The 19,380-nt window shown below is 33.0% G+C and overlaps 2 non-coding genes across 2 annotated transcripts; both read right to left on the bottom strand.

Moving 5' to 3' along the window:
- Window positions 1–10,294: 10,294 nt before the first annotated feature.
- Window positions 10,295–10,374, bottom strand: Trnal-uag. The gene has a single exon. It is a non-coding gene; the product is annotated as a tRNA-Leu (tRNA).
- A 751-nt stretch (window positions 10,375–11,125) lies between these two features.
- Trnal-uag lies at window positions 11,126–11,205 on the bottom strand. Its single transcript has one exon. It is a non-coding gene; the product is annotated as a tRNA-Leu (tRNA).
- Between the last annotated feature and the right edge of the window lie 8,175 nt (window positions 11,206–19,380).

Consider the following 19,380-nt stretch of genomic DNA (forward strand, 5'->3'; position numbering starts at 1 on the left):
ACCATGATGTATTTGTTAGATATAAAAGTTTACGTAATAGAATAAAAAGATTAGTCAGGGATTCAAGAAATAGATATTTTGAAAGACATTTCAACTCTGATTTGTCTAACAAAGCACTGTGGAAGGTAGTTAAAGATCAAGGAGTGGGAAAAGAGTCAAAAAAACTATCTGATCCTGTTGTTCCTCTAAATGACTTGAATTCTTTCTTCTGTGGTGTTAATAATAATATTAATGAGGAATTATATGAGTATTATGAAAATTTAGTTTTTGTTAATAGATTTAATGATCGTTTTAGTTTTAAGGAAGTAAACTGTGACTTAATTTATAAGGTTATTTTACAAATTTCGTCTAACGCAGTGGGAGATGATGGAATTCATTTAAAGTTTTTATTATTGATTTCTGATGATATAAAGTGTGTTTTGTATCACATTGTTAATTTTTCTCTGTTAAATAGTGTTTACCCTAAGCAATGGAAAAAGGCCTTGATATTACCACTCCCTAAAGTTGCGAACCCGAGTGAGTGCAAAAACTATAGAGCGATAAATATTTTATGTGTTTTGGGTAAAGTAACTGATAAAATAGCCTATCAACAAATATGTATCTTTGTTATAATAATAACATTTTATATAAGTATCAATCAGGGTATATGACTAACTTCAGTACACAAACGGCTCTAATTCGTATAACTGATGATGTGAGGCGTGCAATAGACACTCGCCAATTAACTGTAATGGTACTGCTAGATTTCACACGTGCTTTTGATTGTGTTCAACATAGGCTATTACTGTCTATTCTTAAATCTTATAGTTTTAGCGAAAGTGCTATTAGCCGTTTTATTCTTATTTAACGGATAGAATGCAAAGAGTGAAAACAGGTAGTGGATTATTGTTGGATTGGAAGCATAATCCGTTAGGGGTACCACAGGGATCGACTTTGTCTGCTTTGTTGTTTAGTTTGTATTTAAACAGAATTTGTGAGTCACTTGTTTTTAGTAAGTCCTTTTGTACGCGGATGATCTGCAATTATATATCCATACTAATGTAAAAGATTTAAATAACTCAATTAACTATATAAATGCAGATTTAGATACACTTTTTAAATGGTGCCACAATCATGGATTGAGTTTAAACATCAGTAAATGCAAACCAATTATCTTAGGAAGTAGAAGGTTGTTAAATACAGTAGATTTTAATTTAGTGGAACCTGTAATTATAGATGGTAATGTGTTAGAGTATCAAAGTATGGTTCAGAATTTAGGTTTAAGAATTGATAACACTTTATCTTGGACAGAGCAAGTCAACTACATACATAAGCGAGTTTTTCAGTGTTTGCATCAATTTAGAGGATTGTGCTTTAGTCCTTCAGTGAATATTAAGAAATTATTGATATCAACTCTTGTTCAACCGTTGTTTGACTATGCTAGTGTAGCCTTCTGTGATTTGAATAGTGAGTTGATAGCAAAGTTACAAAGGGCACAGAATGCGTGTATCAGATTTATTTTCAATTTACGGTTGGACGATCATGTTACTCAGTATTTTAGAGATTTAGGTTGGTTAAAGGTTAAAGAACGAATTGAGTATAATATTCTTGCTTTGGCTTTTAAGGCCTTGACATATAAAGAACCTCAATATTTGTATGAAAAGTATACGTTTATGAACAATGTACACCTTAGAGAGACACGTTTTGGTAGTGAAACCTTGTAGTTTCCAATTCACAGAACCGTGGCATATAGTAAATCTTTTCACGTGCAGTCAGTTAGATTATTAAATGCTGTTGATGTTGAAACTAAAAGTACAGAAAACCCTAAGGCTTTTTTGAGAGGAGTTAAAAGTCAACTATTAGAAAGGTATTTGTAACTTTTAGAGAGAAACAAATGTGTATGTACAGACATATTTAACATGTCAACATACAGTAGTTGTAATGCAAATGTAGAATATAAATTGAGAGGAATTTAATTCAGAACTTATAACCGTAATTCATGTCGCTGTAAATCAGTGTGAATCAGAATAATGATATAGAAAGAATATATATGTATGTTTGTGTATATATATATATATATATATATATATATATATATATATATAATTGTGTTTTTAGTAATAAAATTTTGTAATAAAATGTAGAATAAAATATAATGATAGTAGTATTGTTTTGTGTGTAAAACGGATGTTTTCTTTTTCGAAATATAAATTAGTGTTAATAGTAAGTAAATAGTATGATAAGACAAACAAAAATGTATATTAATGTAAAAGGGCCATAACTCATGTATTTGTTGTAAATGTGTATTTTATGCCTGTCATGGTGGTGGATTGGACTATTGGTCTAAACCATGGCAGGGGAAATAAACAAATTATCAAATTCTCTCTCTCTCTCTCTCTCTCTCTCTCTCTCTCTCTCTCTCTCTCTCTCTCTCTCTCTCTCTCTCTCTCATCTAGCGGGGATTTTCAAAAGCCAAGAACCTCTTGTTGTTATCTACTCCACTAATCCGGAAGGTTGCTTCGTCCACGTACCATAAAACCTTCCGAAAAGGTAATCATCTTCGTGCATTTTATCACGGGCCTACAAACAAAAGTTCATTTTTAGAAGGTAGTCATCTCTATGCAGTTCTAATGAAATCCGGAATTGGTGCAATTTATTGTCCCTATGGATTCTGAGCACTGATCGTTGGCTAATTCTTGCAGCTGTATCTACTATTCTAGATGAGTCACGCGGATTAAGCTTAACCACAGCCAAAACGTCTGGTTAATATCATCCATCACAAGCCTAGTGAGACATTCCCTTTGTTGTCATCCGGTGGTACATTTCCAGTTTTACGGACACGACTTTGGAAAACCTTTTGAAAATGAGATTCATGGTCCGGGTAACTTTGAACATACAGCGCAACATCAGCTGTGTAGTTCTGTATATATTCTTCTAACACCATCAGCATTGTGAAAACTTCCTCATTGGTGAATGACACATGTGATGTACAACAATCCACGTCTTTTCGGATATTGTACAAAACTGACTGAGTAACTAAAAGAAACAAATTCTGATGACATTATTATCATCTATTGTAAATTCTCTCAAACATATTAAAAAAATATTGGTGTAAAACAAAGTACATCATTGACCAATAATTTTAAATTTTATTTCATGAGGCCTTTCAACATCAAAGATGTGTAAATTCACACCTGACATTTTTAGGAAGACTTTGTCATACCCTGTAGGCCTATATCTTAAACGTGAAGTCGAGGGGTTCTGTTGAATGGTGCTTGCAAAGGTATAGTAGAGAATTTATAGCATGACCGGTGACTTCGAGATGCGCCGTAGGCAAAGACGGAACTAAAGTGGTGGGGGGTGGAGCGGCTCAGTCTGTTGCCGTATTTAGCCTTGTGAACTTCGGTCTCCAGTCTTCTATACGTGCCAGCCCAAAAAACATTCGCTTGTGCCAATTCACGAGTTGTAATACAATTTGTGAATTAATTGCGTTGTGCTCATTACGTTTATGTAAAGAGTTTGAGATGGATCATAATGTAAAAAGTAAAATTGGAGGTAGAAAGGTTATACACGGCCAAGCAAGAGAAGTGCTTCCCATTTTATGAAACGGGAAGTAGAAACCAACACACTTATAAATTTGAAGAAAGTTCAACAGCGTGTCGTAGAGGCAACTGGAATTTCTGAAAGTACGCTGAGACGAATTTTGAAGGAGGAAAAAAATAAGTCCAATTGGCAATTCTTTTAGTACGCCCAACAAAGTAAGAAAACGCAAACATACTAAAAGTAATCTGGACAATTTTGATTTGGGTGTAGTTCGAAGAACAATAAATAATTTTCATCGACAACGGGGTTTTGTTATGTTAACTATTGCGTGTGGATCGTTGGCGTTATTGTTATTTTAAGTATACATCATTAAATTAACTTGATACAAGTTGGTAGATAAAACTGAGTTTTTTTCTTATTCTACTGTGTATATTGACAAATTAGTTTAACCAGTTTTATATTAATTTTTAATTTAGCAGCTAGGCTATGTCAGTTGAAAATTTTGTAGTGTATAATTGTATCTACTATCGTAAATCCTAAAGCTTACACGGTTAGTATATGATAAATTGAATTTTAATGGCTAACAAAGCGTAACAATTACAATTCTGTACTGTTGTCTTCGTTGGAGATCAAGAATAATATAAATTCCTACCCTTCCCCAATTTATGAGAACCCTTTCTTACCACCAGGTATCTCTACTGCGAACTCATTAAGAAGGGTGAGCTATGAACACAATTTCGGCAGAACATAGTCATTGTTAAGATCACGTACATCCGGTACCAATATTTCCAAGATTTCCTGTATTGAATTCCCCATCATAAAAGTCCGTTGCCGTAACTTTAAAAGAGTCTAGAAATGTTCAAATATTCTCAAGGTCTCCTATACTAAATTGCTCATCATAAAAGACCACCGTGGTAAGAACATAAGGGTCTAGAAATGTTGGCAAACACTACAATTTCGGCTCCCGCCACCACTATGAGGCCGGGAGCCGAAAACTCTCAGTAGGGTTAGTAGCACCGTATTCACTCCCCTACTTTAGATTGTGCCCCCACGCGCTCAACTCCTCCACTCCTCACGCGCATCCCACCGGTCATGCTATAACTTCCCTGGAGTATGAATGTGTGTATAAAGGTAGTAGAAAATGTATTATTCATTTTATAAATTACTAGAGAGAATAAGTAATAAAAAAGCAGATTAGTTATGCGTGTAAATTAAAAATTTCAGTAAAACATTTGTGTTTGAGCTTTATTTATTTATGTATAGAATATATAAACGCTTCATTGATTTCCATTATCTAATTCATATTTAAAGTATTGTGTAATTTTGTATTTCGTATAATCTAATAATTTATTAAATTATGGAATTTATAATACATTTGTTATTAATTTTATTTATTTCTTCTGCACGTTAATTTTAATACAGGGTAATATGGCCTTAACTTTTCCTATACAAATAACTGAATTTTTGCCATCGTTTTGTATTTACTGACCATGTTAATTACTGTAATCTATCAGGCAGCTTTGTAGAGTTCTGATATGTAAAATGTATACGAGTAATTCACTCGGAACAGAAAAGTTCTCATTGCTATATCAACTACAAATATTTCCAAATATATTTTGAATCTCATAAAAATGAGTTAAAATGGCAATACTAAACATATTTGTCATGATTGAGAGTTTATATAAATTGGAAACAATCCATTTATCAATTAATCGTTATTGTAATCTATTACTGGTTACATTGGAAGAAAGCAACTAGGTGTATTTAAAGAAAAATATAGCAAATTATTATTGTGTTGTTTATATGTACTCAGGAGCCGATAGCCTATTTTCATTGTATAAGCACACAATCTGGTGTTTCTTGAAATCGATGGAGAAATGTTCCTTTATGGAGGTGATTTACTGACCATGTCACTTAATGTAATATGTCATCACGCTCTGTAGAGTATCTTCCCAAAATAGAGCATTTTAAGCCATTTTTAGTGGTGATCGAAATAAAAGGGCATTGAAATGGTTTAGAATATTAATTGAAATGTTGTCTTAAATTGATGCACCTAAAACTAAACTTCCTACAAATAAATCAATATCAAATTAGTGTCGACAAACCATGCCCAGACCCAGTGGAGATTTTCAGTCTCTCTAAGATAATAAATCATTAATTTGTTTAATGCCGTTGATACCCCACCCCATTTTGGCATCCAGCAAAACTAGGGTAGTTGGCAAACGGTTTATTTTACAAGGGAAAGTTGAATTCAAGAAAAGCCAGGTTATGTGTTTATACAATGCAAACTGGTCGCCAGCTCCTAGTCTTGTATTTACATAATTTTATTTCATTTTGTGGTTCTACATTTGACTTTGATGACGTTACAGTAAGGACCAATTTTATTCTCAAATTATGGGTCACTTGAGTACATAATCATTATCAAATCCTTTAGCGGTACTATAAGTCCAATTATTTATATTTAAGTCATTCAAATCATGAAATCAGCAATACACACTCAAATAAACACTCAAATGTAAAAGTATACTAAATTTGGATTAATATTGCATATTAGAAGTCAAAAGTAATCTGCTTTATCTGAGTTAAATACTAATTTATCTATAAAGTGATTTAAACGGTTAGAGCAGTCACAGTTGAGCATTGGTCGGGTAATTACAGTAAATGAAACACAAACTTACGAGAGATTTGTTTCTAAATGATCGTAAACGGTGCAGGGAACGACGTGTTGTAGGGCCAGGTAAATAAATGACGAGGCAAGCGACCGCGTTAGTTGCCTGTGGTTGTTGTTTAACCTGGCGTAAAATTGGGCGACACAGACAACCGTAACGCGGCATTATTGTCGGCCGATAACTGGGCTCCAGTGACGATATTTTGTCTCAGTCTGCTCTAATTGTGTTGACTCCAATAACTCTACGTTAACAATCAATTCCGCCTCGTTTGTGTCACGTCGTGCACAGTTAATCGTTACCTTACGATGTTTTCACGACTTCGTGGTGCTGTTTGAACACTGATATCGTACTTCAGTGTTTATAACCGTCACTTGGTTAAGGTGGCGTATTCGATTATGAGTTTGGATAATATTTATGTTAAATTCATAGCTTTTAAAGATAACTTCCCCGTATACGTAAAAATTAAAACAACTTTTTTAACTACTCTACGTGAAATAACAGGAATTTAAATAAATATTAAGTAGGTGTAAGTACAATAGTAAGTATACAAGTATCAGTACAATAATTATAAGTATATTAATAAATAGGATTAATGTAATGAAAATAACTAAAACCCTTTAAATTTAAAGGGTTTTAGTTATTTTCATTACATTAATATATATAGATAACCCTATAAGTGGAGTTAATAACATAATAAATAGGAATTTAGCCAACTTTGCAATCAGGCTGAAAAAAATTGTACTGTATGTTATAGCTTTAGGGAGAGAAAATTGCTTATAAAATACAATAAACAAATAAAAAACAACTATAAGTTAAACACTTTTTCAAATTATATTTAATTACAATATATAATTTCATTGAGCTAGAAATTAATAAAAATATTTAATTCCCTGAAGCTATAACTAATGCTCATACTGTACAAATTTTACATTTTTATCTCCAGCCATTTTTAATTAGTTTCACGAAAAGGTTGTGTCACTCTACGACTTTAAACACAGAGCAATAACAATTTTTCTACTTCTTTTCTATTCAGTAAAGTTATCTTAAAGGGCTACGAGATTAACACAACACAATATTTTCCACGCTCTACGTCACATGCACCACCTTAATATAGTATTTGGAGAAACCGAATTCACGATTAGCTAAATATGTAAATGTACCACTCACCAACGGTTGCAGGGATGAATGAAATCACTAGAGATGGTTGTATTTAATGTCAAATCCGAATATGAATAATGCAGTATAAAGAGCTCATTGTCTATTGATGAAAACAAAAACCAATGTGTTCTCTGAATAGCGTGCATGAACAATATACTCAGTCATTGCTAATGAGACTTTTCATGATATTGAAACGAAAAAAGGATTCGTGAGATAAGAATGAATAGCGTTGTCCTCCGGATAAATGTTACCATATTTAATGAAAATCATACATTTTCCGACGTTACCCATGTTTATGGAAGCATGTTGGACGATTCACAAAACGTGTTTGTAAAATATTTCCTCAAATTGGCACAAGTAAGATATCTTCAGACAATATTAATGTAAACTTCGGCCTACAAGCCAGTGTTTGTCAAACTAATATGTTGGGAATAGCTATCGCTTCCGTTGATGTACAATAGCAAATTATGTTCTCAGCTGCTCTTGATATTACTGTGAGTAATTACACTATGGTATTAAAAACAACACACGAGGTTGCAATGTCAATATAAATATCAGCAGTATTATCCTGTGGGTAAAACTCCAATTCATTGATTGGTCAAGGTTAACTATACGCACAGCTACTCTGGATATTAATATAATATAAAAAATTTCACTAGTGTACAATAGTTTCATTATGCACCTTATTCTTTTTTTTTGCTGTTTCCGTTCGGCTCTTGGTAAGTCGTAACTGGCCGGAAAAACTGCCCCATAATCATGTAATCTTCAAGGACGTTTATTCTTTGGAACAATGTTCATACTAGAGTTTATTAAAAGTCTTAAGGAAAATTTGAAATTGTTGTTCCAAAAACTGAACTACGGAAATGGAGGATGTTCGACGGAAAACACTTGATGAATGGATATGTGTTTCCAAGAATGATCCTCCAAGAAGGGATGTGTAAATTTAAACAATCAAAGAGGCAAAGTGTTAAACTGATACAAATTATAGTGTAGCTATCAAACATATTGATTTAGAGTAATATGTAGTGGTGTCTTATCCACTCAAAGGAAAATGTCCAAGTAATTCGTTTATCTCGAGATGTCCGTGCACGTAACAAACCCAGGTGCAAGTGTTGGGGAATTGAAGTGGATCGTATCATATGTTACTTAAATCAAATAAACTGACATCTCTACACACTTGCTTTCTTTCTATTGTTTCTTTTAACTTTGTCTAATTTACATTAAATCTTCAACCGGATTGGAACAATCACAAATATATTTGTTGTTTGACTAATGATTGCTATCACTTCTTAATAATGAGATGATATTGTTATTTATTTTTAGTGAGTTTCTAACACTTCGAATACCCATAATTCCTAAAAATTCATTCATTTTGGCTCTACAAGTACTTTTACACACTAATAATCCTTGCACATTTATCTAACACAAACACAGGTCCAAATAATAAGGACACGACATGGCTTTCTTAAAATCGAATAGTTATCCACCCGTCTGTACGTATGCACGTATGTGCGATACCACTTGATAGAAAGGTCATAGAGACTTGAAAATATACTTATAGACTTTTATTTTGGTGTAAGGAGGAGTCTAAGGACAAGCTGTTTGATTTGGGACAAATGGTCAAAAGAGCAGTCTGTTCGGTAACTGTATCGTTATACCTGTACCGTTATATATTGGTTTATTGAAGAGACATTTAAATAAGTTATTCAGGGTGTGTCTGAATTCAAACTTCCTTAATATGTTTTTGGCGGTGAGACCAAGACTTTTTTGGTGTATGATTTTCCCCAAAAATGTATCCTTTTGATGGAGTATCAAAAGATTGAAACTTTGCATATTAGGGTTAAGCTATTTGATAAAATTCATAATTGGAGATTTTACCCAACTGCCCTCTATATCTTCTTACATGGGAGGGGTACAGCGGATGTATCTTCGGTGGTTTTAAAAACAGTACTTTCAAGCAAAAAAGGTTCTAGATGTCGTCCACTTTTCAAACAGTTGGAAGATAGAGCCAAATTTCGAAGCCAAATCTGTATATTGTCAGCTAAATTAAACATTATCCAATTTATGTGACACTTATTAAAAAAAATTCTCTTAGATACTCTTCACAGAATAGATACAGCAACTGCAAACCTTAGATCCCTTATATTTTAAATAGTTTGTCTGAAAAAGCACAGCTTAAGTAGAATTAATGCAATGTAGTTTAAAAAAGGCCTGATTTGAGATTTTATAATAAATCTTAATTTTTCCATACGTTATTGAGAGACTTCATTTTTTCAACAAACCCATACTTTGAATACTCGTTGTAAAATTGAAGATAACGGTTTTTCGGATATTTACCATGATTGTTATAATAAAAAGCTATGGATTTACTATCTTCTTAAAATATAAAATAGTTATTTCGTAAGGAGCATTTTTATGTAGTTGATATAGAAGATGCAAAACTCAAATATATCGTCAGTTGTGAGTCATGAATTTTGATTCGATGTTAATAACAGAACATTTAAAAAGAAGAAGTATTACTGGGATAAAATTTTAAACATATACAGTATTATATCCAATATGTATTTTTTTGTAATAAAACTGTTTTGGACCAGCTATAAAATTGGTAGTATAATAATGGAGGGTTCATTTTGCGTTTATACCAAAATTATATAAATTAAAATAATGTACACCAGGTTATATAACTTGTTAATTTAAAAAAGAATATTTTATTTTTATTTTAAAGACGGGTTGACTAGTCCAGTATATTGTTTTGTGGTGTAACTGGTATAGTTAGATAATTTAGAAAGACAAACAATTTTTTGAACTACCCAAATGAAAAACGTGATAAAAAAATTGAAGCAAAGCATATATTTGGAGATTTAAAAACTATCGCAAAATGCCAAAATAACAGATTTTGATTCGTTAATCTAGGAAAAGTATATTCTAAACTGTACAAAAATAATTGGCAGCGGTGGGATTCGAACCCACGCCCTTTCGGACTGGTGCCTAAAACCAGCGCCTTAGACCGCTCGGCCACGCTACCTCATACTTAGAGAAAAGTATATCTTGCCACACGGTACAAGAGGTAGTCAAGTATACTTACTATTCATTATTTTATTTTTAGGCATTTTTCATTATCATAAACGATTTTAGGATGATATTAATTTGATTTATGCATATTGATACATTCTTCTTCTTCTAATGTTAGTTAGTTTATGAATGTTGCTGAAAAATTATTAGTAAATACCTAACTTAATAATAAATTGAGGCATTTTTAATGTCATACATGATTTTATCACGATATTAATTTACTGATGAATACTAATACTCTCTTCTTTTAAATGTATAAATTGTAAATGTACTAAAAATTAATAGTAATTACTGTAATCTTACTCGTAATTGTAGGCATTTTAACACCAAAATTTGTTTGATGAATAATATACGCTCTTCTTCCAATGTTAATTTATAAACTATACAACTACTGAAACATTACGTCTAGTAATTATTTAAATCACTAGTAATTTTAGAAAATTATAATATCATACAAGAAAATAGCATAATATTAGTTTGATTAAACATGTTTATTATATCAATTTAAGGATTCAATTTGGATGGTTAGATAATGTAGGAGAACAAAAAAAGTTTTTCAATGACGCAAATGAAACATGTAGCAAAACAAACTCAAAAACAAATAATATTTACAGTTGAAGGTTATAACATGGTCATAGAATGCCGAAATAATACATTTTGATTCACTAATCTAAACAAAATTATATTGACTTTACAAAAAATACTGGCAGCGGTGGGATTCGAACCCACGCCCTTTCGGACTGGTGCCTAAAACCAGCGCCTTAGACCGCTCGGCCACGCTACCTCATACTTAGAGAAAAGTATATCTTGCCACACGGTACAAGAGGTAGTTAAGTATACTTACTCCTAATTTTAGGCACTTTAAATATTATGAATGATTTTAACGTGATATTAATTGGATTGATGATGTATGACAAAGTAAACAGGTGAGTGTAATTGTTACGTTGACATTTTTTGTGTTTTTGTATGTACATATTTTATGAATATGATATATTATATATTATACATATATATTGAAGCTTATTAAAACATTATATGATAATACATATTTAAAATTCATAATATATATATTTTTTAACACACACACACACACACACACACACACACACACACACACACACACACACACACACACACACACACACACATATATATATATATTTCCTATTTGATTTTAATATGTTTTTAAATATAACTTAATCTCGTATGTTTATTGTTTTCAGCTTACTACATAAATACTGAAAGAGACCCCGCCTCGTTTTATAAATACCTTAATTATGTTACGTAGAGAACGTAGACGTTGAGATATGGGATAATACCTTTTAGTAATGCCGATTTTAATGGAAATCTATAACATATAAATAAAATAAAATATACAAATTTTCTGTTAGACGACTTAAAGTTATAGTAATAATTTTATTCACAAAGTTTTTGGAATTGGAAATTCTTGCGTATCTACTAACAACACTGTGGTTGTGGCAAGAAAACTTGCAATCCGTATTTTTATTAAAACTGGAGCAACTTTATACAAAAGTGGATATGTGGAAGAATTTTCAAGTTTATATCAAACCCGAGAAAATTTATTAATAGGAAAATATAGATTGGGACTGTTTCCAAAAAACACAGAACTCCAATTAGGAAAAAAAGGAATATTTTGCAGGACTGAATGGGAGATTTACTTACAATTATGTCTCCGCTTCAAAATGTCACACTACCTACTCACGTTCAGAATTTCAAGGAACGTTATTAGGAGTCATGAATATTGCATTTATATATTGATTCTAATAAGATTCCAATAATCCTTTAAATGTGTTATAGCTGTCTCATCTGATATGGGGTATCAGACATAACCGTAGTTACCTCTAGTCATTTTATAGTTCTTTTTGTTTAGTTTAGGATAAGAAGCTGTGAAATCTCTCATTATACTTGGTCCTAAAAAGACATTAGCGCTTGGTTACGGAGTGACAGGGCGTTCAGGATAGGTTGGGAGTAGGAGCCGCCTTCTGTCAAGGTCCATGAGGAGGGATGATAGGCATTATATCTGCCTTGTCACATTGTGAGAAGGGGAGGCCAGCTGTTTACCAGCCTCTCCCGCCAAAGCGGGCAGGGGTAGCACACCGTTATGGCCAGGATAGCAACTGTCATAAAATTGAAGGAGCGCCACCCACTCCAACAGTGATCCTCGACTGTAAACTAGACATGCTGGTTCATCCTTTTACTCCAATACCTGGATGTGATTTGCTGCTCCTGGACATCCACACGGTTGTCCAAATATAAGTGAAACATCCATCGGTTTTTGACGTAACCAGTTCAACTGGAAAGTATAAACCAGCTTTATGGGGAAATGATTTTATAGTTGATCTCTATTTCCACATTCTTGCTCTATTATTAGGGTGGTAGCGTGTTTCAAATGTTAAAGACCTAATGGAGGAAATGACTCATTCCTACATGAATTGATCGTGCACGTCGAAAATCCTATGTTAATGGTTTCGATTTGTAATTATGAATCAGAATGAACTTTCGTTCCATAAAAACATAAAAAAGAGGAACTAAAGTTTTCACATACATTCTTACTTTTACTGACTCTAAGGTTGACACTATTTAATAGATCACATGGTTCTCATGACACTCTTCTTTGCCCAAGAACTGCACCTGTTCTGTAGTCTATCCAGCAACTGCAAGTTCGATATGGCATCTGCAAGATTTGGACACAAATATAAGAATAAGTAACTAAAATATACGATTTTTCGCTAACAATGTTTTTTATAATATCACATTTTATTCTCTGGTCATGTTGAACAGTTTATAGGTCAAACAAAAGAAGTGAAGTTTGATGTTAGCCGCGATAAAGCCCAGGACCAGACATCACAAATCATATTTTACCAGCAAAACGGATTACAGAACATGGAAAACAAATACAGTTCGGTGATATCGGTGGAACGTATCTGATTAATACGCTCCCGTTTTCGAGCCAGCAGCGGTATCGACTGGGTTTTAACACTCTCGTGTTCTACTGTTTACAGTTAATGATTTAACATTATTAAGGGCTTGCAGGTAAAAATGACTATGTTTTCTGGCTCGTAATTTTAAATGACAAATTCTTAGGAGTAAAATATGATCGTACTAATTAAACTTAACAGGGACTGTTTGTAGAATATTGGTTAACGAGGATAGTACGATACGTATTGATATAAAAAACCCTGGTCAGTAAGGAAGAAATTACAAGGAAGTACTACTTATATCTAATATGTTTTGTTGGTAAAGATATTCGTACAGCTCAAACTAAAGAGGGAGAGTTCTGGGTTGACAACATAAATTAAAAGTTACACAAAGAAAAAGTTCTACGCGAACAGAGGTTGTCCAAGTCTAACAATGTCCACAATGTATCTTATTATTGGCTGAGCTTTAGCGAAGCCTATCACTCTGGGGACTGGAAAAAATTCATTTCTGTCTGCCTGTCTGTCCGCACCATATCTCGATGGAGTGATCGATAGACTTGAAATTGTGCATGAAGCTTCATTTATTTATAAGGAACACCGAGTTCAATTACGGTGTATGTACCTCCATGGGAGTTGGCTGAGCGTAAGCGAATATTTGTACATTAGTCTTGAGGGTAACCATAATGGAAACGAGAAAATAACAGAATAAATAAATTTGCAAACAAACTCAGTATACTCATAAGAGATTTTTAACATGTCTGTAGACTTCTATTATTTAAACACTGATATTAAACTTAATTTAATGAAAAAAAACGTGAATGTACCTTATGGTAAGGTATCTCGAGATGTTGTATATGATGTTGTCTGTCCGACCATGGAATTTGGCTACGCATCGTTGAAGACTATCACTCAGTAGGCTGAGACAATTTATCTATTGTTTTCTGGTGGATGTAAAGTCTTAATTTCTGTATGATCTGTCAATAATAAATGAGCTGTAGACAGAAATTTTATATCTAACCTAATCGAAGGCTGTTACGCAAGACGTGGTGTGGCGTACAATGTAGGAGGACGGAAGTCGGAGACAATGTAGGAATGATTTTAACATTGATAAAATGATAGTGGATAGCACCAAGGTCATCACAGCGCCAGTCATCGCCATCGTTGACCGTCGCCGCATTGTAATCGCGTGTGCGCGCGTGCCTGCGTTTGTGCGCTCGAGCGTGTGCATGTGAACTTTTATACATTTATGTTGTAAATCTTGTATTTTTTAACACCCCAGTAATGTGTGACAAGTATTTGATATTGCATGGTAATGGGTATTATGTGCTCTGAACAGTAATAATAGTAATAAATAACGAACTAATTAAACATTTCATTAAAAGCATGGACGTATGTTTGTCGCATTGCAATACAACTATTTTTGATTGTTATTTTACAATAACGATACTTTATTATTATTACGTAAAGAAGGATAAATATAAGATGACAGTTAGGAAACTAAAATACGTAAAATATTCATACACATTATGTGTTAGTTGAAATGAAATTTGTCGTATCAACGATGCAGTCCGTTTCATACTGCATCAGAACATTTTGAAAGCAATACAAGCATCAATGAATAATCTTATATATTAGCAAGTTAAATTCTAGTTACATTTTTTATTTAAAACATTCTCTGTTACACTATTAGTCCAGAAACTGAGAGTTAATTTCATTACAGAACCTGAATTCTTGATATCGATAGAGAAATTTTCTCTCAAGAAAGAAATCGCTCGTCAGTTGTGCAAGGTAGAGGTCGAATGTGAGAACACCAAAAGGGTTAAAAACATGAAACAATAGTTTGTCAGAAAATATTTTTTAATTTTTTTATAACTGTCATACAGTTGTGGATAATGGTGGTAACTTTCAATCTTTATCTAGGTGTCTGATGGTAATAACACCACTTTTTGACGTCACTGTTACGCGTGTCAGCAAAAACATCGTATGATAAACAATTATCGTTGTATCCTTTACATGCAATTTTGACCTCCATAAAAAACTAGCGCGGCAGACGATTGATTTATAGTTACCCATTCATTTGGTGACGTGGTTGTTCGTCGAGCAGCAATCGGATTGCCGGTAATCACATCGTCGGTCGATATCTGTCTTTTTGTCCTAACAACTATGCAAGTAATCGAGCCAGCAATCTCTTGTTTGGAAATCCTCTGCTTATAATTTGGCTGGTTCTTGATCAAGTAACACGTATGATGAATAGATGGTCGCCGTTATCGATAGTAGTAGGAATTTATTGTTTAGCAGTGGACAAAAAAAGAAGAAAATACAGTTGATGGATGGAAAAATTTAGTTTGAGAACAGGAATAAGTTTGGCGATATTGCAGTTTAAACTTCAAGCAGTATCTTACAATGCCTGTAATTTCTAAGTTTGTTGAAACCCCTCATTAAGAGTCAAGTCACTCGTCAAATGAAGCAGACAAGCGCATTGTAGCTTCTCAAACCGTAGTGCGCATACGCAGACTCAGATATCGCTCATTGTGCACTTGTGAACTTTCGGCAATCTGGTCGCCAAGCGAGCTCTAGATTCTCGGTGTTTTCGTGGTTCGTCTGGGAATATCGAGCAATCTCAAGACCACCGAGCGCCCTCTGAATTGCTGGACATCTGATTGAAACCGCTCCGTCCAGCAAACTTGGGTGATATTCGGGCAATCAACCCCAGCAATCAGATTACTGGTCGACATGCAACCGCGTCACATAATGCATGTTAGATGTAGGAGAAATTTCTCTATCGATTAAAAAAAGATCGTGTACTTAAACTATTTTGGCTCTCGGCTTTTACGCTATAATTGTCGTTTCGTTGTTATATCTCGATTGTTGAATAAATAATTATATTTTTCTGTTTGGCAGCGTTTATTCAGATTGTTTTGGAAACAATTTGTACGTTTTTTTACAGAAAAAAACAAAGAATAGATACTGAAATATATATGTCGCCCAAATTAAATTAATCATCGATTGGATTGAAACATTGTGAGTGATTATATTAACTCTTCGTTTCATAATATTAAAGATTTTAACCATAGCAAATTTGAACTAAAGAATTATAAATAGTTGTTATCTTTACGATTTAAAGTTTTCAATTGGACTATGGTAGCAAACTTTTAGATTGACATTGCTGAATTTCGTTTAATTGGTGAAGGAAATCCTAACTAGGACACGCAAGGGTAGTAGAGGGAGTATTAAGGGGTAGCTCTTTATCAAAGGGAGCATGTTTGTCATGGGAGAGATCGTATTTCCGTAGGCTCAATAGCTCGTTAATTACGCGGCTCATTACGGAGTCTTGAGTGTTATTAAGTCTTCAGTAAGGGTGAAAGCGGGTTTCCACACTAAGCGAGAGAAACATGACACATTTGAAATATGTTGATTTATAGACACGTACGCCTAAACCTCAATGACGGATAATGTCTCACACCTGCAACACAAATGAGGAAATATATGGGCATAATTTTAAAGAAAATGTTATAGTCTAAAACTAATTGTTACCTTGTAGAAACATTATGTTCATTGGCGGTTCTAGATAAATATATTACCTTTATGAGAGTAAAAGGGCTGAATATTTTGCCTAATCATTAGACGATTTTTACAACCAAACAGGCACCATATGCTGGCGATAATTGATAAAAACGGGGTAACTTGAAAACATTCCAAAGCTAATGATATGTTGAATGTTGTTTGTAGATACACTGAATAGCAAGTTTTAGTTTTAGACATCAAGGAATTCGTGGATTTTTGGAGAACCGGAACATTTGGCCTTTTATTCTTTATTGTTCATTCTTTATTACCACCAGCATAGAAAATTCATAATGAATAAAAAAGTTATCATTCTTTTGTTAGTTTTCGCCCCTACCAGTAATTTCTAAACAATTCGTTTTCAAAGGAATATATTCATGTATAGCGTTAAATTATGTTACCTTCTTAAATTTTCTGAAACATTTTCTTACATTTTGGGTTGCTTAGTCGGTGTTTGGTAGGAATCTGGTATCATAATGGTAGAATAATTTTGACTGTGTTAAAGCTAAACTCAATTTTACAAAAAAAGAAAAACAAAAAAATTAAAGAGACGCCATTTTAGATTTAAAATACTAATAGAAATAAGGCTTTTACCGTTGTGTAAATTTGTAATTCAAATGGTATGATAATTACATGTAGAGCAAGCTCAAGTACGGCCTATCAGTAGCTTGAGAAGAAAATTCAATAAAGTACTGGCCATGAAAAGAATCCTGAAATATTCAGCTAGAATTATTTGCTTGTATCATTATTATGTAGTATCATTATTCCCAAACAAGTCAAGGTGATGAAGCAATATCAACATAATTTGAATATCTATTGTATTTACGTAGGTTAAACTTTTCCCGTTTCATACTGCATCAGAACGTTTAGATAGCAATACAAATCTAGAAATACTGTAGAGCATCTCAAGACAACAGACGGTTCCGTTTCTCAAATATTGTGCAACAGATGCCTTTTTTCAGCGAGGACAAAATATTTCAACATTTTAGTTTTGTGAAAACGTGTTCAGTTTCTCATACAATATGGCAAAAAAAAAAAAAAAATTAGGCTAACTACTTAATGATATAATTACATCGTGTACTTACATAAAATTAACGAGGGTAGTAATATAATGTGATAGACTAGTAGTTTACATTACTATACAGTAATGTAGCTATCTTTATAAAAATGATAGATTAATGGTTTTTATAACTTTGCTGACATCTTTACTTTCAATCATCCAGGAAAAAGAACCTGGAGTCTGGAGGTTTATTTTAGAAAAAAATGTAAGAAAAATAAAGATAAAAAAAATTGGAAGACTCTTGAATGAGTCACGGTCTGGTAGTGTTACAATGAGCATTTCAGTTTCTTGCGGGAAGCGACTGTGTTGGGATAATGGGCTTGTTTTTCATTCAGTGTCGTGTACAATACAGTTGGGACCTGCACGTGTAACAAAGAAAGGGACTGTCTGAAATGCCGTAGCAGGTAGACGTTGCAGTCAAAAAGATACAAAAAAATACAATGAAAGACTACTTTCATATCTAGTTATTAAAAACAAACAAACACAAAACATCAGTTTTGAATACTGCCTAATAGCAGTATTAAGACAAAAAATGTATAAAGAAGATTTTACTAGTATTTTTTCCTTTTAGAAGTACTTAAGTATATTTTTACAAAAGACCTTAAATATTTTCGATCAGTTTAGAAAAAAGTCGTATCAATAAAAAGTTCTAATTTAGTAGTAATATTGGTTTTTTAGAATTATAATTTTACAGTGTTAAATTTGTGTTAAAAGAACGTACGATTTTATGTACACGGCGCGTAACGGGAGAATTATAAGGGTCTGAACAGGCCATTACACCCTTGGCTTCGCCATCTTAGCTTGTCTACGGGTACAAAAGAGTGTGGTCCCAATTAGAATAAAGTGTCTTGACCACCTTTAATATACCAATGACGATTTTAGTCCAATAAACTGGGATATTTACATAAATAGTTTAAAAGCTTTTGGTTTTATAGATTATCATATATCCTTGACCACTATATTACACTCGTGTAGATTATATTAGTACTTTGGTAATATCAGAAACAAAATTAACACTTCTATAAACACACTTAAAATGGAAACATTAAAAGTATTTAAAAAGAAATACATTTTTGTAATAGCACGGTCAGTTCACAGTTTATTACTAAACAGGAGTATAAATATAATAAAAACCACTAACAATTTTACTTGTGGTGCTAAATAAAAATGTTCGATATTGATTAATGATGAAAGAAATAATGTAGAAAAACGTAAATACCGTCCTTACCCAGTTTTCTTAAAAGGTATGTCATGTTTGTTGGTGCGGCGGTATAAAACTCAGCCTGTCATAGCTTTTGTCATAAATTTCACACGGCTTTATTTATTATTACAAGGCAAGAGTACGCCACACCTTGTGTCGGAAAATCATACGCAAAATAAAAATGTACACACCCCCAAG

This window comes from Homalodisca vitripennis, chromosome 5 (genome assembly GCF_021130785.1).
Source record: "Homalodisca vitripennis isolate AUS2020 chromosome 5, UT_GWSS_2.1, whole genome shotgun sequence".
Lineage (NCBI taxonomy): Eukaryota > Metazoa > Arthropoda > Insecta > Hemiptera > Cicadellidae > Homalodisca > Homalodisca vitripennis.